Source organism: Labrus bergylta, chromosome 20, assembly GCF_963930695.1.
Source record: "Labrus bergylta chromosome 20, fLabBer1.1, whole genome shotgun sequence".
NCBI lineage: Eukaryota > Metazoa > Chordata > Actinopteri > Labriformes > Labridae > Labrus > Labrus bergylta.
The window spans coordinates 19628259-19656154 of NC_089214.1; the positions used below are offsets into that span (position 1 = coordinate 19628259).

Consider the following 27896-nt stretch of genomic DNA (forward strand, 5'->3'; position numbering starts at 1 on the left):
TTTGTCTGCTTTGGTCTGTGTGATATAAAAGCTTCTAGGTATAGGGAGACCAAGTCTGGTATATTGACTGAATTTAATATAGCAAAATTAATCTAACCCCCTACAACACACTCTCACTTACACACACACACACACACACACACACACACACACACACACACACACACACACCCAACACAGTATAAATCTTCCTTAAGGTCTGGCTCCACCCCCTCTTCATCATAACTGCCTCTCATTTATTAGCCCCAAAAGAAACACACCAATATACACACTTGCAGACACAAAATGTGTCCACACACACGTATACACCAGTTGGGATTGCCACACGACTGAGATAGCCCTCACGCCACAGTCCCACTCTCTCTCTTTTAATTACAAAGAATGGGCCCGGGTAGGTCACACTAAACAAATCAATACCTCTAAAAGAAATATTCAAATGTGACCTAGAAAACAGAGCATGCGCCCCCATTTTATCATTGATTTTTGACGCAAGGCGATTTAGTGTTTTTTTTTTTTGTTTTGCTGCGCGCCAAACATCACATAAATATTAGCTCCGAAGATAAAGCGCAAGTGCAAGGGAGAATGAATATTGAATTTGGAGGTAAGCATGTGTGTATGATCCAATATCCATCCAAAGAGAGGCTGCACATTGTCTCAGTCAGAAAGGCAATATGAATATAAGCATATTTGTTAAAGGCAGGGTCAATATCATAAGGTGGATATGCTCTGCGCCTCTGAGGCTGCTTAGAGAGATAGTTTGAAATCAATGGCGTGTCTGGCACCCAGCTCATTGTCTGATTACTGTTTTGTTTCTTACAGCTAGCAGATTATTTTTTCAGATTCAATCAGGGTCGAACACTTTGCCTCTCTTTTTCTTGCACTGTTTCATTTAGAACACTCACAAACAGTAGATGAAATATTTGTATTAACGGGTTCATCCTCCTTAAAACAGCAAAACGTCTGTTAAAGGAAGGACTGCCGAGCCTGTGTGCCTTTTTCATCCCGAAAGCATGCTGGTGCTTTCTCATTCCGGCTCTTCAAACACTGATGGCATATCGCAGGTCTTTGGCAGATCATTCAGACAGCATGGTGGCTGATGTTTCTGGATGTTCATTTTACATAATAAACATCAAGGGGTCAGCGTACCAAGGTTTAAGCAACAACAAAGAAAACCTACAAGATTAAAGTAAGGAGACACGTCCATGCTGTGGATGTATGAAAAGGAAAAATCTACTTTTGGCTTCACACAGTCTCAAAACTTTCATTTTCATTCAGTCCATCTACTTCATCCCTTAGAGTAATTTATAATACTTTGTAATATTTTGATTGCATTGTAGTTAGTTGAATACCAGTTAAAAAAAACAGCCTGGACGATTGTTCCTCAGAAGTAGGGTCGGTCGTCTCTCAACAAGAAGGTCAGGGGTTCGATCTCCACCTCCTGAATTTCACATTTTTGATCTTTGAAGTGTCTTTTGTAGACACTGACTGAACCACAAATTGCTCCCCAAATTGGTGTGTGAATATGTATGAATGGGTGAACGTGACATGTGGTGTAAGAAGCGCTTTGAGAAGTCAGAAGACTTATAAACAAACCCGCTCAAGTCCTTTTACCATTTAACCATTTACCCTGGGAGCTGCCCAAAGCAGCATTCTAGTGACTGAGCAGTTTCATCAGGGCAGTTGAAAGTTCATCTGTGGATTGAAAGCGTGCAAATCAATTTGTTCAGTACCCTCAACATAAACCTATCAACAAAATATGCCGTGTGGTCATTTCTATCTTGGACCAGGAATAACCACAACTCTGAAATAAGCTTTCCCCTACTAATCTCCAGCTACTGCTTCTTCAATCTCATGTCTGCAGGTGTGTCACAGAGAGTCTTATGCTCCCTGATGGTCAGCGTCGGTGGAGTATTAGAATAGATCTTTGTTGTCGTTGCTATAAAAACGATAAAAAAACACATATATACAGTATTCAAAATATCCTCCACCCATTTCTCCATAACAGCTTTTTCAGGTAAACCAAGTATACACGTATCTTTTTTAGCTGCCTTCTAATGCTTTCAATACAAATGCATATTCTTGTTGAAATGTTTGTACAGCCTATATACCTTATTATGTCCATGTTGGATGTGTATTCCGTGTATTAGGCCTTATCAGTGTTATCTGTTTCTTCTTGGCCTGACTAACCTCAGTGTGATCTTCTTTAATGAGTTCTTCAGTTATATCAGGTTTGTCTTTGACTTTGACTTGGACTTTTGACTTTGCTTTCCTTGGCCTTCAAGTTGTGACACTTCTTGCGTTGTATGGGATAGTTTGAGTTGCATTCATTTTAGGATTAGCCACAGCGCAGAGCCATGACCAGAAGTCTGTTTTTGAAAGAAAGAAAAATACAAGTCATAATAAACACTTTTAGGTTTAATCATGATCCACCATAAGCTCCGCTTTGGGAATAGCTGCAACATTTGTTAACCGGAAACCAACCTCTTTCCACCAAACCAGCCAATTATGAATGTTCCTGTGATAAAGTTGTACACTCACAGTGCTGAAGGTTTATATCACTGTTTTAGGGTGAGAACACACGGATTACTTTCTATATATGTTTCAAGCTGCAAGCTCAGCTGTTTTTGATGGTTTTACTCTTAACTGGTTTCTGTTGGTCCCTCTGCTCAGGTGTCCTGGGCTTATTTGTGTGTGTGTGCGGGTGTGTGTGTGTGTGTGTGTGTGTGGTTTGTGAGTTAGAAGGAAGAAGAGGATATAAGCCTGGATTAAGTTCAGAGGATGATTTTTATCCTTGTAGGGGGTCTCTAAACGCTAAGAGATGGATGCAAGGTGACCCTATCTTGACACACACACATGCACACACACTCACACACATGCACACACATACACACTCACATGCACCCGTATGGACTCAAGCAATCATCATGAACTCACAATGAAAACACTATTCCATAAACACAGACCCACAAGTACAATGACACACTGGGAGAAAGACCTGCAATCATCACACACACACACTTTCAGGTGTGTGGTGATCCACAAACGGGGATTATATAGTGCTGATGTTAGAAGTAAAAGAAAGAAACGACTGCTCTGCCAATGCTCTTCATTGTCACGGCGATAACACTAACAGTATTGACAGTTTATAGAATCACACCTTCAACAGCTTCTCTTTCTCTTTTATACTTTTTTTTTTTCTATTTCTACTTCTGACTCATATGTCTTTGTGTAGTTGTACTTCATGTACGTCAATGTTGTTGTGCTGTGAATGTGTATGTGAAAAACTGACCATATACTGATAACAAAAACATGGAAGCTCAATTAATTGACAGGTTTCTTCTCGGCTTCTTCCCTCTCATGTACAGAAAAAGAGTGCAATCAAATAGTTCCTGATCGAACATCAGGGCGGCATCATGACATTAAAGAGCAAAAGGCGCAGGTGAGCAACAGAAACGGAAAGAATAAAAGAGAAACAAAGTGTGTGGGGGGGGTGCTCTCAGTCATTTCATGTTTTCATTTTCCACACAAGTGACAGCAGCGTTTGATGGAGAAACCGATTATTGTTGGGTTCCTCTTTGTTCTCAGCCATTAGAGCTGGAGATAAGCGGCGAACAAGCATATGGAGTTCTCTCATTTGAATTCCTCTCCTACACCTTCTCCTTCAGTGCCACTTTCTTCTCCTCTTCCTTTTTCCTTTATTGTCGTCATCCTCTTTTCTTATGGTGGCCAGCAAGGGCAAACACACTGTTACAAGCAAACTTATTTTCATGAGGAAGACACAGGCTGCGATTCCAGAAACATTGAAAATCAGATCAATCAAAAACAAATGCAACAACAGAAAGCAGGGGGGTTAACTACAAAGCAGGAGTTGAAGGGTTAACTCTGGATTATCAGTACTACAAAAGTGGTTCACCTACTATCAGGAAAGATCACCATGGTAACTCATGCTTTTGAGTAAGTAATGTTGGGGATAAGAGATCATCCTGTGAAGATTTTGGCCCAGTGACCAATCAGATCTCTTGACTGTTGGAGGGGAGGAGAGAGAGAGAGAGAGACAAACACTTTGTCTTTCCAGTTTCATATTACGTATGAAATATATTCAAGAAAGTTATGAATTGTTCTTTCCTGACATCATCCTCCAACAGAGACTGAAGAAGCACCGGAGTCGTGTATTTGTGATTATAAAATTTTGAACTTTCTCTTTGAATTGTATTTTTGTATTACTCCATACACACCCATAGAAAACTCGGAGTGCATTCAAAGGAAGAAGCAGGAGTTATAGTCGGATCTTAGGTACGCTAACGATGGGAAAGAAAAAGTTTTAATCTGTGCTGTCAAATTTAGGGATTTTTCTTTTTCAGGCCAGTTCTTCCTGTATTTTGCACTTTACGTATTTTTTTAATATAGTTTGCAAACAGTTTGTTAAATAGGACAGTCAGTTGAACCCACACTTGTTCATTATCATGAAAGACTTATTTAAGTATAACCCCACCCCCTTTATGTTAACTTGCTCATAGAAACTCTGGGTAGATTTCTGAAGTTGCTAATCAGCTTCGTCTGATCGTTTGGTGCGATCTCTTATGTCAAGGTTACTGAAGCCAGGTAACGGAAAAGTATGTTGAACTCCCTTCATGGTAAAGGCCACAGCTGCTGCACAAAGTGTGCTGCTGAAGGCCAAAACAAATAAATAAATGGCCATCAATTACATACCGTCAAAATACATAAACCAAGATGAAAACCACACAAAACATCAGGAAAACCAGTCACACAGCATTCCCATGGTTATGTTTATGTTGATTCTTTATTTGTTTTGAAATCTGCATCACTTCTTAATTTGCAGCCATTTTCTCCTAATGTTGCAGCACGTTTACCCTTGTAGGCCACCGTAGTTTTCCATCTCTGTGACCAAGTCTAATGCACTGATCAGATTTAGCCCTTAGAAATGAGGGCTAAATCAGTTCAACTCAGTTCATCACACAATGCTGAGCATGACCTTTGCTTTTCCTCTGTCTCTCTTCTGTCTCCTCTGTCTGTCTTGCAACTTTTTTACAGGTGGAAATTGCACACACACACACTCACACACGTGCACATGCACAGATTACTTCCCATTGAAGTGCATTTGACACTACCTCTCTGCACACGTTATTAAAAGTAGAAAGAATGTGGGAACAGAACAATAAAAGAAACACAGATGACAGGATGTGGATAAAACAGGCAGCAGAGTGTAAACTGGGTGTTTGCTCTTGCAAGGCTGGGGCCTTTGGGTCTTGACTGGGTCTTTGAGGTGGAAGTGTGGGTGTTAGGTCTGATCTAAAGAGCAGGTAGAGTCTCTGATTCCCTAACATGCTTACACTTATTGTTAAATCAAGTGCTCTAAGGGAAGAACTTTTGAAATGATAAACTCAGCTCGGTCTAGGGCAGCAGGAGGGGAGAGTTGCTAATAATTTCACTCGTTACCCACCTTCTTGCCTACATTTCAAAAAGTCTTTAACTTTCTCTCTTCCTTTTGATTCCCTTCCCTTTCTGTCTATTTCCCTCTTCAGCTCTTCTAACAAAATAAAAAAGACTCCTGTTTCCTACCTCATCTCTGCAGCTTCACCTTGAAGAACTCCCCCTCCCCCCTCCATGGGATCATTCCAAACAACTATTTCATTCAGGGGTAGTAATCAGACAGGCAGTCACACACACACACACTGACACACACACACACACACACACACACACACATATGGGAAATGGCAGTAAGTGATTAGGTGCACAGATGAGAGATCATTTTTGTCCATTTTCTGGGAAACAGTGATTGCTCACAGCGTTCATTAGCAAATCGCAGAGGTCAAATGATTCACAGGCAGCACTCGCTCTTTTAAAACCACCTTGCACAGTCCGAGAGGAATAAAACGAGACCGCAAATTAAAAGACATTCTACTAAACTAGCTCTGCAGATGAAAAAACATGGTGTTATTATGTCCTTGAAGTCTCTGGAGAAGTTTTGGTAGCATCAAAAAAAAAAAAAAGATTTCAGGAGAATTTGTGTTAATTTTCACAAAAACAGCAGCGTTTTTGAAAGAATCACAGCTTTTCTTTATTTTTTTTTTGGGTGCAATTGTGGCAGGAAATATATAGCACAAGAGTCTATTTGAATGGCCCTGTGTGCGAATGTATCATTGAAATGTGTAATCCCCGAGCAGCCGGGGAGCTGTGTGTGATGGAGAGAGCCGGGCTTCATCATAGCCTCCACGGGAGACTATATGAGTCCAGAGCAGGAGAGACAGACAGAGACGTAGAGACTAAGAGGGAGAGAGAAGGAGGAGGGAGGAGGAGGAGAGACACCATACTGACAGTATGAATGATACATCATATGATTGTCTTGGACAGAGCTGTTCTCTCTGACTGCATATACTACACTCTCCAACTGTCCTCCATTTCACAAGCCCTGGTAGACTGATTTATTACACTCAACAAAACTGCCAGAGACTACATTCGGCATTGTTGCCAGTAAGTTTTGGAACTTTTTCCCAGGAGAATCTGGCTATTTTTGTGGTATTTTTTTTATTTGTTATTGTCTGTTTCCCTGATATATTTCAACGATACCGGCTAGAAAAGCAAATAAGGAAGTAAAGTTTAATTTTATGAAAGCAAAATTTAGTTACATCAATTCAAACCTTTTGTTTCTCACAAATATCCGCCATGTTCATCAATAGAAATAGTCCACCGAGGTTATTCAATTGCTTTTGAGGTTAAAACAGAAGGTTTGTTGATTTTTAAATAGTAGAGTTTAGGCTAACAGAAGATACATCATAAGAAATCAGGCCACATTTGGGGGTTTCACAAATGTTCAACATTTTGTCCGTGTCTGAGGCTGTGTAAAAAAGTTCATCACTTTTTTCTAAGTGCTTTGGAGGCTGAGATATAATATAATTTAAGTAAATTAATATAGACTTTAATTCAGATTTTTATAATAAGGAACTAAGGCTAGCAGCAGAGACGTAATCAGAAATCAGTTCAATGTTTTTTGGCTGTTAAAAGAAACTATTTCAATGATTGTAAGAAATTCACATCATATTTATTTGCTCTTGTGTTTAAGATGGAATATTAGTAAATGAGTAAATAATGACACTTTGAATCTAAGGTTGAACAAGCTAATATGATTGTATTGAAGATGTCATTCATCAGTTTTATATTTTGGGTCCTGACACATTTCAGTGTGAAAAGTTCACAGCTGTTCTTCAAGATAAAGATATAATAATAAGTATGTTGCTGAAAATCTTCAGAACCAAGGTGGCTCATCGAGACATGTTTAAGTGGATATATTGGTTATGCTCTTTGGTTTTTATCTCCTATCAACTTGTCAATAACGATCAATGATCTTTGAAGTGTGGAGCCTTTCCTTTTCCTTTTTCCTCCATTGCTCAACAAGCAAAGGGCTGGAATAAACACATGTCATCAGTGGGATAACAAGAATGGTGTGTTTGTGGGATGTAGGTTACATTTCAAAGGTTTGAAAGGCCAGAGAAAGCTGCTGTGTGTGAATTATTGAAGAGGTAAGGGATAGGATGGAGAAATATGAGTGAGTAGCATTTAGAGTTCATAAGAGTGAGAGACAGTGCTGGTCTGTGTGCGTGACTGCGATGGGAAATCTATATACGCTAACCTTTCTTTGTCTGAGGTTTTATTGAAATTGACTGGTCAGGGGGACGGTATTTCACCAGGAAAGTATGGAGTTGATTCAGTCCCGACTGGTTCCAGACCTCCTTCACTCCCCGACTCACAAACTGTGTTTGCACTCTATGCGGATGATGCAATCTTGTACTACGTGAGATTCTACTTCCCTATTCTGTCTGGAACTATGCAGCTCTCTTTTTCCCCTTCTGATGACACATGTGAATGTGTGCAAGTATTCTACTCACTGGCCAGCACTGTTATTCAGTCTTGAGATAATAAAGCACTTTTCTGATGATATATGTAAACCCCCACCATCAACTGATTCAAATATCACTCGGTTTAGCCATATTCTGTCTCAACACTTATGGGATTACATTTGTTTAGGACGTAAAAAGATATCACTTTCTCTCTGGCGTTTTGCACCTATTTTCTAAATTTGCCAATTTACAGACAATCATCAGAAATGACAACATATAGAATTGCAAAGAGGATTAGGCGTAAACATCTCCCGTATCTCCACCAGCCACCCCGTTGAGGGAGGGCAGGTCGGCAAATAGGCTTTTCACATTTTAGACGCCACAATGTCACTCCATCTCATTGCGGCATCCATTACGCGCTACCTTGGGAATGAGGAGAGGTCCATGCTGAGAATCAGGGCAGAAAATGGCCGCTCGCTAGGAGGAGTAAAATGGCCAGCGTTATTATTCTGGCTCCCCCCAAGGGGAATTGGCCTGAATATAGATATGCAACATTATAAAACCAGGTTATTATCTGGGTGCAGGGTAACGGCCTCTTGGCTCACCCTCCCATATGACACACACACACACACACACATATACACACTGATAAACACAAATACATGTGCATGTGCAGCCTGCACACATTATAAAATCTCTGTGCAGGATCTGGCCAGTGTAGCATACTGTGATGATTGTAGCCTTCCGTTGATTGAGAGATGTTTACCGTATCTTTTTGTTGCTGTTTTTCATCATTTGTCATTATTTCTCTTGTTTCTTTTATTTAAAGACATTTAACATCCAGCTTCCTTCAGTTCTTGTCTCTGCCTCTGCTCTCCCAGCACACATAATGTCATTTTATGGTGCAATGATATTTCCGACTTCAGTAATGCAGACTGCAGCTTCATATCAGGGGCTATTATTCACTTATGGGCTGCTTGCTTTAAAACATATTATTACTTTGGTTATAAATTTGTTATTTGATTCGATAACTCTCTGTCTGTGTGTGTGTGTGTGTGTGTGTGTGTGTGTGTGTGTGTGTGTGTGTGTGTGTGTGTGTGTGTATCTGTGTGTATGTGTAGCTGTGTGTATAGAGGGATTATATGGAGGTTTTATAGATTATTCCTGCTATGTTGTGTAGATATCCACTTCCTCTTTAAAAAAAATGCACAAATGGGTATTTTGTGCTATCTCTTTATGCAATATAGCATTAACACAAGCAATTTAAATCAAGAGTAAAGCCACTGCGAACCTTTCCTCATGTCTTTTTTTATTTTTTATTTATGTTCTTATCTTCCTCTTCTTCATCATATATTCCCCTCTTAGTTCTAGCTCCCTCTCCCCCTCCTTGTCTTAAATTTCCCTTTTGTCTTTTGATCTCCAGTGATTCCTCCTCAAGATTTTCTCATCCCTTCCTTCCTTCCTTCCTTCTTTCCTTCCTTCCTTCCCTCCTTCCTTCAGATGCTTTTCATACAATTTAATAGCTCCCTCTCTTCTCTTACGCCACCTTTCTCTATCTGTCTATCTGACTTCTCCAGGTCTGCACTAATTCCCTCCCTTATTCATGAACCTAACCCTGCTGGGCTGGTTGGTTTGGTGTGTGTGTGTGTTTGTGTGTGTGTGTGCATGTGTTTGCAGCTTTGTGCATGTATTTGTGTGTGCGTGAGAGGAGAGGCAGACAGTAAATAGGAATATGAATCTTTAAGGGCCTGCTGCTACTGTGGCTGAAATGACTTTTCAGAGCCGCAGTGATTTTCCAAGAAGGATGTTGATGAGGGCTGGATTGCAGGAGATGTGTGTGTATATTTGTGTGTATGTGTGCTTGGGTTACTGTGTGTCTGGTTTATTTCCCTTTGATTACATATATAGAGAAAAAAAGGATTGTCTCCAAATACATTTTATAAATCCACAATCCTTTTTAACTGTATCATATCTTTATTTGTTTTAAAAACATGACTTAACTGTACAATTTCTGGAACAAAAAGGCTGCTATTTCCACATGTTCACACAGATTAACTGATATTTTCATCCTAAAATGTCCTTTTCCACTTAGAGAATATAGATTAACATCTATACTTCTAAACTGGTCTTTTTTTTCCCTCTCCAAGTCTGAGCCGGCCAGCACTTAAATCCTTGTGGGTGTAGTGGACAGCGCGGGACCCTAAATGAGTATTTGAGCACCGCGGCCATGTGTCTCCAGCCCCAAAGTGTCAGGTTGATTACTCACCGCTGACCATGATGAGTCAGCAATAATTCATTAGTGAACCCGAGAGCATGGCCGGGATAGCAGCTGGTTGGGGGTCAGGGTTGAGGTTAGAGGTCATGTGGGAGGTGCTGCACACTGAATTAAAATAAGTGGCTGTAGCCTTGGAACGTGTGCAATCAAAACATTTGACATTTGGTGGAATTCAGTAGGGATGTGAAATGGCAAATGTCAAAGAAAAGGAAAATATCTATTCAAAAGAGGAAGATAAGAAGTAAGCTATAAAACGGTTCATCTTGATATTGTTGCTGGTGTTAGAATCATCAGAGAGAAGTTTACATTGTGTATGAGTTGTGGCTCCATACATCTAAAGGTTACGTGATAATGTTTTCTCTTTTTAAACCTGATACTCTCATTTGACTAATTTGGCTTAATTTATTGTACTTGATATCCTTAAAATGTGTCTACAATTTCTGGCGCCTCTGGCTGAGTGGATATGGCATGCGGCCCATGTACAGAGGCCGTATAGTCCTTGAGATGGGCGGCCTTGGTTCGAGTCCAACCTGTGGCTCATTTCCCGCATGTCATTCCTCATTCACTCTCTCTGTCCCTGATTTCAAACTCTATCTGCTGTCCTATCTCTCCAATGAAGGCACAAAAAGCCCCCAAATTAAATTAAGAAAAACAACAAGTCTACAATTTGTTTAATTCTTACAAGTAAATTGTCTTTGTGATTTTTGCATACCTAATTCTTAAAATCAATAACAGAAGAGTACTTTAACCTGAGTTTATCACTTCAGATGATGCCATGAGATTTGTATTCATGAATAAGTTTCTCTCTCCACAAACTAGCATTCATTTGATCAACATTCATTTTTTTGCCTGAAATTCTTTTACATTTTAGCCCCAAAAGCTCATCATGCCTCAAAAAGTTGGCTCATAGACTACAACTGTTTTTTACATTTGATTAGATTTAGCTTGTGATGGAAAGCATAGGAAGGTCAGCGGGTGAGATACTCCTGTTTCATAAACTAATCAAACCTGACAACCCCATCAAAAAGGTCCAAGCTACTGCTGACAGATTCTTTAAAAATAAAAAAATTGACTGTGTTTGTGTGTGTGTGTGTGTGTGTGTGTGTGTGTGTGTGTGTGTGTGTGTGTGTGTGTGTGTGTGTGTGTGTGTGTGTGTGTGTGTGCGTGTGTGTGTGTGTGTGTTTGTGTGTGTGTGTTTGTGTGCCCATGTGTAGAGCTGTAGTTGCTATAGAGTCTTGCCTGCCACTCTGGGGCGCCTCCATCACATTACCATACAGCCATGACATCTCTGGCAGCCCTTCTGAAGCCTCAAATCTGATAAAAACAGAGATAAATCTGATCTCTGATCTTCCTGATGAATATGATAAGACCTGCTCCAGGTTAATGGACCTTGACACCTATCAGGGCCCAGGGTAGCGCTGATCCTGGATCAGAGGTGGAAGAGACTGAGGAGGTGGAGTAAGAGGGAGTAAGACCCAGAGGGGGTTAGCAGAAGCTGCCCTAGAGAGGTTTGCTTGCAGTCTGGGCTTGGATGACAGCCATCGCAGGGTGACGGTCCAAAGCTGCATGTAAAGCCCCCCGTCTGTTGTCTGTGGGAGAGACTCACACACACACACACACACACACACACACACACACACACACACACACACACACACACACACACACACACACACACACACACACACACACACACACACAGTTTCTGTTTCTCCTTTCCTGTTTTTAATTCTCCCATCCTATCTTCTTTCTCTTCCCAGTCTCTCAAGTATTCCTGTAGTCTTGCACTCCTTTCTATTTCTGTTTTCCCCCTCACACACACACACACTCTCAGGGATCTGGGGGATATATAGGGGTGTGGTAGAGCTCGTGATGGGGCTCTGCTTTGATGCCCGGTGGGAGATTACAGGGCCAAGATGCAGAGATAAAAGTACAACCAAAAACACAGGTATCTGCTCTTGCTTATGCCTTACAAACACATTCACACATACGCTCTCGCACATCCATAACACATGTTCCGAGTCGGCCTGGGATGCACACACTCAGACACTCACCTACATACACACTAACATGTAATGGCTAGTCAGTGACACTGAGGTCTTAGCCCCTGTCTGCCAGTCCTCATTTGTTTCCCAGCCCCTCCTATGTGTGTGTAGCAGTAGCACTTGCTACCGGGTGTCTTGTTACTCCTCAGAAGGTCTATTGATTTAACTCTTGCCACAATCTATAACACTATTGTCTTGCCTTAAGTGTCTCATCTGTACAATTCACTGGCAGGAGTCTATACATCAAAAACCCCGCCTGCTTAAGGATATTGGTATTCTGCAACATGCTGGGAATTCTTTTTTTATTTTTTTGCTCTGTGAATTTCACATTTCTTGCACACTCAACCTTACTTTTTTAAGGCACAGATGCTCGCAGCGAGGAATAACACAGGCTGGTTTATTTTTATTGCTGTTGTGTTTATGAAGTCAATATTTTATTTCACAGTATCATATAGCAGAGGTGTGTAGAGCGAGAGGTATATTTTAGGTTTTCAAGGGTGGGATATAGATAAGATAGTCAGCCTTGTTGTGGGATTTTGACATATTGCAGGAAAAAAAAAAGACAAATATTGAATATACACATAGACCTCACGTTGTTGAGGAAATAAAAAAAACAACAAACCTTTTGGGCCGTTGTTGCCAGGGCTGATTTCTTTTGATTCTTAAATATACCCTATATATATATATATATATATATATAATACCCTATTTTCACTGGCATTCTGAGAAAGCAGATCCTCCATTTGTCGAATTCTATTTGTACAAAAATAGATCCTTTTTGTCCAGCTAATAAAGTCTACCTGATTGCAACAAATCCCTGCACGTATTCTGATGGGGGAAAAAAAATAGCAATCATCCTTTCAGGACTGTGAGAAATGTTTTCCTGCAAACAGCCAACGCACTTAGTTTTATGGCCTGCGCTGAAAAACATTACAGTCCAATATTCTTCACAATAATTGTATGCCCTCTATTGATGTTGCCTCTATACCTTTCTGAAGCAATAGCAATGTAAACCATAAAGAATATAAGTACTTACATAGTTATTCCGTTCATCAACTAGGGCAATGTTTTTATGAGTTCTGGCCTGCGGTGCATCAATTTCAAGGTTACCTTTCAGAACCTGGCAAGATCTGAACATTGATTGCCTTCAAGTGGCACCTCAATACAAATCAGTAACAAGGGACTTTGGCCCTCCGTGAGCACTTTTAATTGATCAGCAAAGATCGTATAGGAAAGACTAGGATGGGTTGTTGGAGCTGGTGAATAGCGTGGAAGCTGAACACCAACAATCCAAAACGATGCAGTTTCTTTACCTTTAAAAGATGCAAGCGTGTTTGGAGCTCTATACTTCTGTGACAAGTGTTACCGTTTAAAAATGTGTGCTTCATTGTGAGAGCCCATTATGTTTCTGCTACATGCTGTAAGGCGTGCAGAACTGTAAGCATTTAAACACAAACGTGTTCTCAGTGGTAGTTACTTGGCCTTGTGTGGACAAAAAAAAAAAACGACGCCTGAAAAAGGGAAACAAATGCCTCTTTGATGCACTACGCTGCACCTTTGTGTTTCATCGGATTGATATTGGAGCATCGCGCCTTTGACTAGAATAGGAACGATAATAACTGTATAGAGGTGTTGGAACACTGTAACTGTACATGTTTGTGTCTTAATAGGCAGATAGTAACAGCTATTTTCTGTGAATGGCGCACAATCCTGGAACTCACCTGATCACTTGAAGCTCACTGGGAACTTCACCACTAAATCCTGGATAGTCCAGCTACAGACTCGTACTCATATTTAGTTGTTTGCAGCTATATCAATGCTAAATGTGTCTTAGTGTAATCTTGCTGTTCCCAGTTTACTTTCTTTTTCCTTTTTTTAACTGTTTTAATCTTTTATTTACACAAAAGCCCTTCGAGGGTAGAGTGTTGCAAATGAGCATCCGTTATAGTCAAGTCAAGTCCAGTCACATTTATTTATAAAGCACATTTAAAAACAGCAGCAGCTGACCAAAGTGCTGAACAATGCATTAAAAAAAACAATATACAGGAGTTCACCACATCCACAGGAACAAAGACACGACACTAAAGAAAGCAACAAAGGAAACCTGAGAGAAACAAAATGTTCAGGACCAGAGGACTCAAACGCTAACATATAAAAATACGTTTTTGAGACGGGACTTAAAAGAGTCAACAGAGGGGGGCAGACCTGATAGGAGGGGGGCGGCTGTTCCACAGTTTAGGGGCTTTGACTGCAAAAGCACTTTGAGCCTGAGCCTGAGCCGTGATCGTTATAAACACTATGATACTTTGCATTGGATTGCTGTTTTCAGCTTGTGTATGTATATTGTACCTGTCCCTGTAAAACAAAACATTAAAAAAATAACATATTAAGAGGAAATAGTAAGAAAAGACAAACGCATCGGCCACAGAACATTTACTCATATAATTAAACAAAAATAATAATTCGATATTTCGAAGCACATTGTTTTCTTTGAAGGAGTTCCAGGTTGTGAATCCTTAAAACACTGCATGCTAGTTGTTCTATATCTCAGATTTTTTTCTGTCTAAGTCGTTGTACAGATGTTTTTTCCTTCCGTCCACACAGAATAACCCTTGTCGTTATTTTTCCTTTCTCTCCATGTGGGTCCACTCTGCCGCTGATCTCCACCCGCCACTCCATCTACCTCACCATCATGTTCGTAACCTAACCTCACCTAGGATCTGGTTGTCACGGCGAGGGTCTCTGTCACCGTGGAGACATCAGCAGTTGTAATCTGTGGGAGGTACATGTGTTGCATCCTAGTTACCGTCGTCGTGCTCAGCAGGAAATGACACGGGCCCAGCAGGAACAGGTAGTGATTAGAGCAGGAAGAGGAAGATGCCATTACAGTGTGTCATGGGGAGCTACATCCATCCATCCATCCATCCATCCATCCATCCATCCATCCATCCATCCATCTATCTATCTATCTATCTATCTATCTATCTATCACATTTTCACAAATAATTCATTCCATCTCTGTATTGCTGCAGAATATTTACACTGGAAATCAAATTCTGTTGTTGTTTGTGGTGCAGGCATGAATAAAAACATGAGGGTGATTTTCCAAGGCAGAATAATGTGCCATTGGCGCCTTTTCCTCTGGAGTTCCATTGCCCTAAAATGAGGCCGGTCAGACAGGGAGTGATGGTGTTCCATGATGGTATTATACAACCGCTACCTACCCGCACGCTTCCTTCAACCCCTCTCTGGCGCTCCCCCTCGCTCATTTCGCCGTGTCCCTCCTGCCTCATTTTCACCTCACCCCAGTGTCCAAATACTAAAAACCAGCCATTTTGGATCCGCATCACCATCATTTCATTATGATGGGAGCATGCAGGCGTGCAAGCACATGTGCAAAGATCACAAATATGTATGGAGTAATGCACACATGGTCACATGCTGACATTGTTCCACTATAATAAAATCCCCTGCAAAATATCTACCATTGTTGTATGAGTTTGAGAAGGAAATCTACTTCTCTGTGTTGAAATGCATTCAGGGTTATAGACATTTAAAGCCTCACCCTCAAATGTGGCCACACATAGTAAAATGATTTATCAAAGTTGAGTCTCATATAGCAACAAAATGAGAAAAATTTGGATAAAAAAAAAAAGTGTTCAATTTAGAAGATCTCAGAAGCATCATATGGGGTATGATCACGCTCACTGAGAATTCGGACACCACTACATACTGTAATGGCATATTCACTATATAGTGCACCATGCAGGTGTAGTGAGTAGTGTGTGACTTGAATCACAATATTTTACTTTTTGGAGATTTTCTTTAAAGATTTATTTTCAGGCTTTTATTCCTTTGTTGTAGAGATAGGACAGTTGATAGAGTCTACACTACGTGAATTTGTGTTTGTTTAAAATGTCAGTATACAGCACAACACAACAGATAATGTTCAAGTGTGACTCCACGGGTCTTTTTCTGGACTTGTCTAACTGCTGCTCTTCCACATTAAGGAGCTCCATATGGTGTCAGTATAAATATACCCCAGACTACTGGCGCTATAGCCGCGATAAATACATAATTTAAGTTGTCCTCACCATCCAAATTACGCTCCCTCTGCATGCTGTATCATTGCTCCTGCTGTCCTTCAAACGTGTCAGAATGTCTTTTTATTAGTGTGTAAGTCATCAATACGTCTCACTGAACATTCAACATTCCTGCTCTCCGGCCATTATAGTGCTTCTAATTCTTATTCTGTCTTTGAATAGGCAGTACATCTGAGGCAGACTGTTCACTTATCCTGGCTGAAGGCTGCTATTGAATGTAACAACGGGCCCACGCAAAGTAATGTTCAACGCAGGAACTTGATCCTTGGATGATGGCTGTGTTAAGATGGCAGATAGGAAGAAAGAAAAAGAAAATCCTCCCCAGCGGTGTCTTCGGCTTTGATATGCGGGCCTTCCTCACATATGGCTCCCTCTATGAATATTTCACACGTTTGTTTATATATATATATATATATATATATATATACACACATTTTTATTACAGGGAATTATGTCGTGGAAATGTCAAGGTTAATTTCCTGGTGAGAAGAGTGAGTGAGACACGGGGGCAAGGCCTACAACGAGGAGAGGAATGTGGAGGATTTGAACGTGTGTGTGTGTGTGTGTGTGTGTGTGTGTGTGTGTGTGTGTGTGTGTGTGTGTGTGTGTGTGTGTGTGTGTGTGTGTGTGTGTGTGAGTCACTTTGTGGGTGCATGTCTGAGTTAAACAACCACACAGAGGAAAAGGACTGTAGCCAAAGTAGGGAGGATAGAAATACTTTTATTTTTTTTCCACATACTTGTGCCATAGCATGCACTTTTTCTGATGGAAGAGAAAAATATAGAGGGAGAAAAAAGGATCTGTGACAGGAGAGAACACAGTAAATATTTTCACCCATTTCAGCAGAGGCTACTAGAACAAGAGGAGAGGGCGAAATGAGAGGGCAAAAACAGGAACAAAGTCTAATATACCTTGGTTGTTAAGACAATGTGATATTCTGTAGGTATATTTTGTGCAAGAAAATTACAATCAAATGAAAAAATGTATGGTAAAAATGCATTTCCCACTTACAATAATGAGATCATGAATTGTGACCTCACAACAGTGAAAGTTTAGCAAATGAGCAAAAGATGAGTGGAAGAAAAGAGTTCCTCTTCAGTCAAAAGCTCCAATATGACTGTACCATTACATGCACAAACAAACATTAAAGTACAAGTTGCTGTTTCATTCTGTGCCACTGCCTCCTCTCTTCCCTTCCATCCAATTTGCCCTCTTTCTTCCTGTTTGCCGAGACAGTTTCCCTCTCCGCTACAAAGCCAACTTCATGTTCAGAGCTTTTCTACACAAGTGTTTCATGTCACTCCTTTCCCCCCCTAAAACACACTCCTCTATTCCGTGTGTTCCTGCTCTTATATTTGGGTTTGAGAGTGGATAGGTAACATTAAAGACCTATCACTTTCTCTCCCTGTCATTCCCCTCCTTCATACACCATTTGATCTGAAGCAGGATATGACTTTTAGATGTGGATGCGGACACACAAACACACACACACACACACACACACACACACACACACACACACAGACACAGGCAATACCTGCATGCAAACACATGCACAACAGCAAACATTTTGCACACACTCTGTGAGTGACACTCTAACAGTTTGAGAGAATACATGCACGCTCAAACATGTGCAAAAAAACACAGCTTTATCTAGCAGAGCTTCTTTTTTTTTTTTTTTTTTTTAAAGATATTTCCTCCTAGCCAAACATCAAAAGACGAATAGCATCTCACATCTCACAGACAAACAACAATATTACAAACCTCAGTGCTTGACGATGCCATTTCCAAATGCCCCACCCCGTAACAACTTGAGGAATGGATTCAAACAAACAAGACATGAAAACACAACAAATACCACCTACAGCTGTTAAAATATGCATGGCAGAGGATGAGTACCTTTAAACTGACTACTGTCAGAGTTAATAATATGCACACAAAAAGGAACACAACAACAGTGACTGTCTTCCACAGGTGTTTGTCTGCTTCTTAATCTTTTATTCTACCCATGTTCTATTTTTATACTTACCTGTTGTACACATGTTCCTGCTCTCCAGTTAGTGTAACACAGCTCAATAATGGGATTTGAAGCATAGCTTCTTTTTTTTTTAATGACACCGATACTTTATGTCTTTAAGTACAATAATTTGAAGCATTACATGAATTATTTGAACTACTGGAAAGGATTATGGGACTCAGCTGAGTTCTCCGAATGTTCAAGTACAAAATGTCCCAAAAGTCCAAGATTTGAGCCGTGCACCCGCCAGAGAAACCTTGATAAGTTAGGTCCCAATATCATCTTTTCTTTTACTCCTGCCTTTGTTCACTCGCCTTCTGATCTGTAATTGAAAAAGCATTCCATTTTTATTTTTCATCGCTATCCAAAGGCTAAATCCAAAAAAACCAGCCAAGAGGTTAGCCTGGTCACCTGGCACCCACAGGCACTCTCTCTCTATTTCGCACGCACGCACGCGCACGCGCGCACGCGCACACGCGCACACGCGCACACACACACACACACACACACGTACATGCACACATATGCACAAACATACACACCTGGCTTCTGTGCTTCAATAAACTGTAAATTCCTCCTCTGCGCCCACCGTACCCAAGCTAACCCTTTAAAAGTCACCCGCCTCCACCTTGTAATGCATGAACACACACACACACACACCCACACACACACCCACACACACACACACACACACACACACACACACAACAGACAAGCCCAAACACACACACACACACAACAGACAAGCCCAAACACACAAAAAACAATGTGGCTTAGTGGATGGTATCAAATTTAGTGGCCATGGGGATCTGGCTGGGGTCGTAAATCTATATCTAACATGTGAGAAAATCTCTACATGAATATCTGCAGATACACAGGGAGAGAGGGAGACAGCACATTGAGAGGGAGAGAGAGAGGGAGGGAGAGAGAGAGAGAGTCTTATAGAGAGTAGGAAAGCCACGGAAAAAAATGCATCTGTAGGAGACAGGAGGTTGAGCGAGGTATAGAAAACAAACAAATGCAAGACTGAAAAAAAAGAAGAAGTGAGTGGGAGAGTGGGCGACAAAGCGCGTCGGAGGAGAGGAGGAATAAGTAAGAGAGATAAAGATAAACCGGCAGAGGGAGAAAGAGAAAGATAGACGGAGCAAGAGAGCCACAAACAGAGGGAATATGACAGTGAGAGATATTTGGGCGGGGAGAAGGAGGGCTGAGAGACAGACGGACAGACAGACAGACAGACGGAGCGAGAGAGATACATGACCCCTCTCTCTCTAACAATGGCTCTTCATGTGGTGCCCAGCTTAGCAGGCGAGCCGCTGGAATCAGGAATGTGGAATGTGGGATTTCAGGCTTGGAAGTGATAGCTACTGTCTGTGTGTAATATTTAGGGCCGACACAGGGAGCCTCTGGCACGCCATGAAACACATGGACGCCACTGCTTCCTCCGCCGCAAGTCTGTTTGTGTCTCTTGTATAAATGTATGTGTGCATTCTCATACACCCAAGCTTGCAAACATTTGTTAACAGAGGTATATATATGTAATTGTATTTAGGTAATCTGAAACACACGATACCTCTTAAACAAACACGGCATGTCTCTTCAATTGTCCTGTGAGTGTGTGTGTCGTTTTGTTTTGTGAATTTAATGACAGTATGTTTAAAATATGGTGAAGAATCGGGAACAGTGACAACACAATGGGAAAATAGTCCCCAAGTACAAGAAACAAAGACATTCATAATTGATTTTAAATCAAAACTCACATGAACATTAAAGCACACAATCTGCAGGATTTGAAATTAAATTTATTTATGAATCCAAAATATGCTTTTTATTCATTTTTTCTAAGTCGTTCACAAACATTAGCAGGCTTTGTTGTATGCAGTTTGAAAAATATATATATATTTCGATTTTAAAAATTCCAAAATAAAATTTAAAATTTACTTTAACTATGAAATATACTGTATGTTTTAGAGTGTGAAGCCTAATATTTGCCTCCTGAATGTAGTGGTAAGAGGTATGCTAATAAGTAGCATTAATATAGCAGGCCTTCTTAAGTACATGAACTCAGATTGAATGTTTAATAAGGAAGTGTTTAAAGTCTGGTGAACGTCAAAAACTCCATAAAATAAAAAGTTAAGCAAACTTTGTTCAGGTGAGCCTGATCTTCACAAGCTCTGCATAGATAAAAAGTTACAAGCATACACACACACACTTACAGACACACACTGTCTAACTTTGTGTCTCACTCTTTGTCTTTCTCGCTCACACACAGCTAACACACACACATACAGTGTTGCTAACACAGGAGACAGTTGTTGCTGGCCGCCCCAATGCCTGTCATGGCTGTTAGGCCAAATCCCATGAATTATGGCTCTTCCAGATGTAAGAGATTTCTAAGCTGCCTCCAACGGCCTGCGGTCTGTGGTGAGAGAGAGAGAGAGAGAGAGAGAGAGAGAGAGAGAGAGAGAGAGAGGAGAAAACAAATGGAGAGAAAGATTTGGGTTTATACAGTGTCATCCAAAAATCAATTTTCCTTTTCTCAATCTCTCATCTTTATTATCTTTCCCTATTCTACCAGTCTTTACTTTCAGTTACCTTCAGCTAAATTTATTTTACTTATCACACATTCAAAATTTTTTCAGTCTGCGGGTATGAGTGAGTACCTAGCACTCTCGTAGTTAGAGAAGAAAAAAAGAGGCTGGAAAGGAATATATCTTTCTGGCTGAATGACAGTGTTTGTGCAAAATAAGATGACCAATTCTACATTTTCTATTTATATTTATAACCTGTTGTTGATTTTGAAAAGTTTGAAATGACACACAGGATACTATTTAATGTAGGAGTGCAACAAAAGCACTCATAGATGCGTTTGATCGTTTAATATCAGAAAGAATTTCACTTCAAACAGTTCTTCAAAACTAGCCGTTTCTGCATGGTTATCGACAAATTGATCATTTTGTCTGGCCAGTGCATTAGCTTAATTTTCCTGTACGCACGTCAACACTTAAAATTCAACCCCCATACTTCTCGTACTTCGTTTGGGCCTGCTCTCACTCCTTCTCTCATTAGTACTTCGTAACCAGACAGTTTATTTGAAATTATGAAAGCATTACACTCTCTGATGTAGCAGTTTAAAAATCAATAGCTGAAACCCTACCCGCCTCACTTAAGCCCTCTCCTATGGCAAAGGGGATGTCTCTTTCTCCCTCTCTCTTAAATGGTAATTTCATTTGCAGTCACTAAGACCTCGCCGATAATTACCAATGCCCTGAGAGAGAAAGGCGAGTGAAAAGGGAGAGGGGAGAGATGGGTAAGAGGAGAGATGGATTAAGAAAGGAGAGTGAATGCCAGTCATTAGAAAAGCTTTCCTCTCTCCCTCCTTTGATCAGAGTTAAGAACACATTGCCTTCGCTCCCTGACACCAACCTCTGAAAGGAAAAGATGGAGCGGGGAAGGGGGGGGGTAAAAAAGGTGAGTGAGGAATAGGCCGACAAAAAAAAAAAAAAAAAAAAAAGATCCCTGAAGTCTTAAATAGCAGGCCTTAATTTTGACATTGAACCCTCTCTGTTCTTGGGTTACACCGGGGCCGTCCATTTTCAGAGGGCTCCGCCATCCATTTTCCCCTTCTTCATCTCTCAAATGAACTAATCAGAAAGAGGAATATGAAGTGTCCTGCAGGATCCATTTCTCTGGAAGCATATGGAAGTGATTGATGGGGGACAACTCTGACTTTCCCAGGTCATCCTCCTTGCTCACATCTGGGAGCACGCAATAATTCTCTTAATTTTAGACCCCGGCTCTTCCTTCTGCTCTTTCTTCCTTTTTTTTTTGTTTTTGTATCCCTTTTCTTCAATTTCACTTTGTTAGAAAAAAAAATCCTTCTCTGTCTTTTGCTCTCTCAAGGCTAACACAACTAGTCATTTTGGCTGAATTTAAGGTACTGTAGTGGATGCCAGATGTTTATAAGGACTGTTGGGGCAATCCCCTCGTTTTTTATGGCTCCCATGATTTTTCTTTCTTGCTCTGAAAAAAAAAGCGGTCTTAAGAACCACTTATGTCATAGAGCTGGGGTAACTGGATTTACCATATGTGTAATGTTAGTTTATATTTCATCATGACAAATACTGTAAAAGAGCCACAAGGAATATGAGTTACCTGTGTTTATTGCTTTTGGACGACTTTCAAGCTTTGAAAGCTTCTTTTTACGAAAAAGCTGCACATCCTGAAATTTATGCACATCCACATGAAACCAGGGAGAGACGGGGAAAATCATGTTTTGTTTCAGTTTTGTTTGCTTGCACCATCACTTTAAATCGGAATGAATTAAAGTGAAACCAAAAAGTTGCACAGAAAATTATCTGACATATCAGTCAAAGCCGTTTTGGATTGCAATGAGCTTTAACTCCTCCGTGTATTAGAGGAGAGAGAGCGAGAGAGAGAAGTAGAGAGACAACCGTCTTAAACCTCCCCGACAGCAACTGGGCCTTGTTAGCTGTGCATTGAAATCATCTTTGACTCCGGGTTTACAATAACAGAGAGGAACTTCGACCGCTAAATGCTTTCGGGAAACCCACCCGTCCTCCTTCTGCCATGTGATGATCCCACCTCTGAAATATTCAGCACCATTAACATTCCGATGGGTATCATCTCCTTTCAGACACAATTCGCTCTGCTCTTCAGACCTGTGTGCCGAGGCAGGGAGAGGCCCGAAGCAGATGCTATCTCGTCTCATTCCTCATGATATCTCTGCTCTTCAAAAAAACACACACTTATATGTGTTTTATTTGCTGCAGAGGAAACAATACACTAACCGGATCTTTAACAAATAAGCAGAAGAAGCTTTAATATGAAAACATATGCTGAAAATTGTGATTATATTAAATGTCGGTGCAGGGTTACAACCCCTATGTAGGTGATTAACATTTAATTCCATTGCATGTAGCTTTAATTGGGCTTTCATTTATTCTTTTTTGGACTTACTTTAATCCAGCTGTTCAGATAGTGTTCTGTTATCTTTAAATACTCCAGCATTAAAAACTTCCATCAGTGTTATTGGCCAATAAAGCTTGAAATGTGTTTGATCTTAATTACTAACGATGTGCCTGTGCCGCTAAATTGTTTTGCCAATCAAATCTTATGTTTCTCCTCTACTCACAGCTGCTTTCATCTCGTGTCTGTGTGTGGGAGCGTGTGCAGTCTCTAATCATGTGTGATCATGGGAGAGACGGAGCACTACACTTTGAGCACAATTAGCCCGGCATTTAGGCATCTTAATTGGTGACATTCGATCTCCGGCACTTGCTGATGAACCACTTAGCAGCAGACGTATGGATTAGCTCCCCGGCACGGCTTGCTCTTCTCACATGTAACCAACAGGTCAGGAATTAGTGCTCTTAACACATGCCTTACAAATGAAGACAGCTGTATTGACTAGCATGGAAAGGTACTTTCTCTTCCTGTTTGCTGCAGTCTTCTACTCCGGTCGTACTTCTGTCCTCTCTTCTTATCATCTCCTGTCATGTGTTTTCTCCTCTTATCAAGTGAACCGAGCTTTTGTTTCAATTTTTCTGAATTATTCCCAATTTTCCCTCCTGAATTATTTTAACCGCCGTTGTTGGCAGCAGGCCATTCAGATTTGGGCGGTGACAGTATTTGGCGTTTTGTTGTCATGGTGTTGAAGCTGTCTCAGTTGTCCGGGCAACATGTGCCGCTGCTCATGGGAGCCTCATAAATGTCATGTATCGATGGAACCGCTCGGGAGAGCAGGAAGTCCTTGCCAAAAAGAAGATAGATAGAGCGCCACTGGTGTTGGGGATGCCATGTTGCATTAAATCATGTTTGCGCACGCTAATGCAGACATGCACGTGCACAATTGTACAGATGTGCATGCAACCATGCATACAAGTATACAACACTCGCCAACATTTGTGCTTGTAAACAGGCAGTGATCACCAACAAAAAAATGAATATTTCAGCCTCCATCTTTTCTTCCTCCCTTTCTAAAATAACTATTCAGCGGTCCCCACCCCAGCCTCTGTAGGTGTGTCACACTTTACCACACTTTGGCTTCCTCGGGTCACTGTCATGTGCCTGGACCGACTGAGCACAAAGGCTTTAAAGAGTAGAGACAGCACATGTCCGTTAGATTAGCGTGTCCCTGACGTCCCGGGCCTTCGCCTGCTCACGTCACCACTTGTCTGGAGGTGCCTGTCGAGGTTCATTAGAAAACGTCATGATTCACAGAACAGAGGAATTTTGTCAAAAGGTAGACAAAAAATCTCCAGGATGCATGAAGTGTATGTTCACCTGGGACATTTCATTTCTTACAGTACTGGTGTACTGGTATGAAAAAGGTGATTTTTCTTTCCTTTTTTTTTTTTTTCAATAAAAATGCTTTTTGAATTTTCTCCTCAGATCAAAAATAAATACATCTGACCCCACGTCATTATTATTCAACACAAAACACATATTCTAACCAACAAAGCAACTCCAGGCCGAGGCAAGGGCCAGTCGGCATTTCAAACACCCCTGAGATTCCAGATATTCTAATACCGTGGGACCTCCTCTCATATTTATTGTGGGAATCAGAATTTATGATGAGTAAATTGGGCTTCTTCATCTGTGTGCCGGGGGGGTTGCAACATGCGGCCGAGATGGCTTGACTTATTGATTACAGGGAGCAGTATGCCCCATTTCAAAGGGAAGGAGAGCCCCCGCCACGCAACTTCTGAGAATTAATTTGCCCGGCATGGGCCTTCATGAGAAACACATGTCCACACACACACACACACACACACACAAAAACCAAAGCCTGCAGGTAAAAGAATCACACTCCAAAAAAGAAAAAGAAAATGATACACATGCACACGGCCCCCCTTCTGTCCCCCTCCCCAAAAAACACACGTACACACATACACGAGAGCAATGTTTGTGGTGCTTCAGGTGACAAGACAAGGCCATTCTGTTACAACCAAAGACTGTTCAAAGATTGGTAAGAGCAAAACATGAAGAAGTAATCCCTAAGTGTTAAAAATTATACATGTAAGTTTCACATTTTTCCACACAAAAAAATAATCCTTCCTTCACCTTAAAAGTTACTGCAAAGACTTCTTATATATCTTAGATATCAATTGTTTATTTTTAATTCCTTATTAAAAATGTTGGCTGTTATTTAAGGTAGATAGATTCAAAAGGGGAACTAAGCCTGTGATTAAAACTACATTTTCAAAACTTTTTTGAGCCCCTTCAACGTAAAGTGACATCCGGCGACACTGTTACTGTACTGGTAGCAAATACGTCTCCGACACGGTTCCATCCAAAGCGCTTTTCCAGATCGAGCCACAGCTGAACTATCAGTGGTTCATCCCTGGCATTGTCCACTGGATCACCCTCTGCACTCAGACACCGGCTCCTATTTCACCAGCAGCACCCGTGCTAATTTATCATCATGCTCATGACAGACAACGCATCTGTGTGTGTGAACGGATTGAGTGAGGAAAGAAGGGAAGGAAGTGAAGGAGGGGACAGCAGTGGGGAGCGGGGTTGGAGGGGAGCGGGAGGAAATATGGTAGCGAGGAGGATTCGGGAATCGCACAATCGGCGAGGGCTTTTAAAGGGTCATATTTTGTTTGAAGGGCCCCATCCTACCCTTCGCTCGACCTCTCTCACTATCCCTGCTGCCTGCTCCCTCGTAACACGCTGTCAGCTAACATCCCCCTGGCAACTGGACAGCTCATTGTCTTGAGCTATCTTATATTACAGCCCATATACTGCAGGTGTGATATGAAAAAGCATTAAAGAGCTTAAGGAGTGAATCGAGAATGTAGACCTGCACAGGTTTATATTGTCTTATAAAACTGTAGCTTCACACCTAGGGAAAGGGCAAGTCAGTGAGGCACCAGCGTCATTTAAAACATTCTTTTTGAAATGATTTGGTGACGATATCAGTTTTCAGTGTGTCTGAGGCTCTCCTGATGAGCTCGATGGACGGATAGGTGAAAATACGGATGGACAACAGATGGGGTGATACGCTTTAACCCGTGTGTCTCGTGTTCACGTGCATGCACATATTCATGCAGTATTTGTGGACGTTTGTGCGTACATGCGTGCACACATGTAGAGACAGGAGGTGCGCGCACACACGCCTCCTCATGTGTGTGTTCAAGCAAGCATATCTGTTTACTTTTGCTTCCTCCAAAACCCACTCACATTTGAATGCAGGAGACAGGACACATCTCTCCGCTCTGTGAGCCGCTAGACAGCTCAGTCGGAATATTTTAGTACACGCACACACTCACTCACACACACACACACACACACACACACAAATACACGCCTCCCTGGGGTACCCCATATGCAGCGCCTGGGGAGTGCAAAATGGAACTTTTTAAAAGCCAAAAAACACTTCTGCCGAACAAACTAGTCTGCTTAATAATACCACACCCGTGTTTTCTCTCTCCTCTTTGGCGACAGGCCGTCATTATCTACAAGGGGGTGGTGGGTGTTTTGGCTGCTTTTTAGGGAAAGGTCGTGGTTGTTGTTTCGGTGTCTGAAAGCCTTGCAACATGACAGATGGCAAATAGACTATAAACTATTTGGAATCTATGCATCAACAAATACATGTTGGTATGGAAATGGAAAAAAAAAGGGGGGTTAGGGATTTGTGGATTTAGCGTAAAGATACTTGCAAACTCCTGAGACTTTGGATTGATTGTATGTCTGATTTTGGTGCTACATTCCTGTGTTATAACGAAGACACAAGACGATCCATGTTGTTAACTTTGTTTTTTGTTTTTTTGGGTTTTTTTTTTCATATATTTGAGACGAGAGCTTCTCGGGTCTTTTTTTCTTCAGTTTGGATAAATGAACTTGTGTACACACAGACACACAGAAACAAACACTCCAGGCACACAGCCAGTATGTATACAGACAAACACACATGCACCTTCTGCTCTTATGAAGATAAATATGGCAAGGGGTAGATTTTCACCGGCACCCACTGATCAGGACACACACATTCATCTTTCCTGTATTTGGTGTTTTGGGGTGTGTGTGTGTGTGTGTTTGTGTGTGTGCGTGTTTGCATGAATGTGTGGGTCTGTGACAGGGTAGGGGTGGGGGGACATATTGGGGATACAGCAGCAAGGGTGTGTGCACCTCACTGCCTTCTCAATGTATGGAAATGTATGTGCATTTTTAAAGTAGGGGGGCTAAATTTATTTCTCTTCCCCTCCCGTTATACCCTTCGCCCCTTCCTCTCTCTCTCTCTCTCCACACCTCATTCCCGGAGCTGATAGACCTATGGATGCATGATGGATGGAAAGAGATGGGGAAGAGAGAGAGAGAGAGAGAGAGAGAGAGATTGAGGGGGTCTCTGCATGGATGCATACATGCATGCACGGATGTATATACCCCCCCCTTGTCCTCCCAAACACACGCTATAAAGTCCCTAACACACACACACATATATTACAAACACACACCTCTGAATGTAGGATTCATGCGCATACCAAGCGTAATCCATAGTTTTACATAATGGGGAAGAGGAAAAGAGGGGAGGCGAGCCGGCTCCTGTAGCCGGGTGATAAAGATAATATG

General features: G+C 41.3%; 1 long non-coding RNA gene across 1 annotated transcript in view; it reads right to left on the reverse strand.

Moving 5' to 3' along the window:
* Nucleotides 1-17945: 17945 nt before the first annotated feature.
* The window catches only part of LOC136177231 (uncharacterized), a 28519-nt gene continuing 18568 nt past the window's right edge, over nt 17946-27896 (reverse strand). Inside the window, exon 2 of the long non-coding RNA XR_010664873.1 lies at nt 17946-20718. This is a non-coding gene — a long non-coding RNA (uncharacterized lncRNA). The remainder of the gene's footprint in view (nt 20719-27896) is intronic.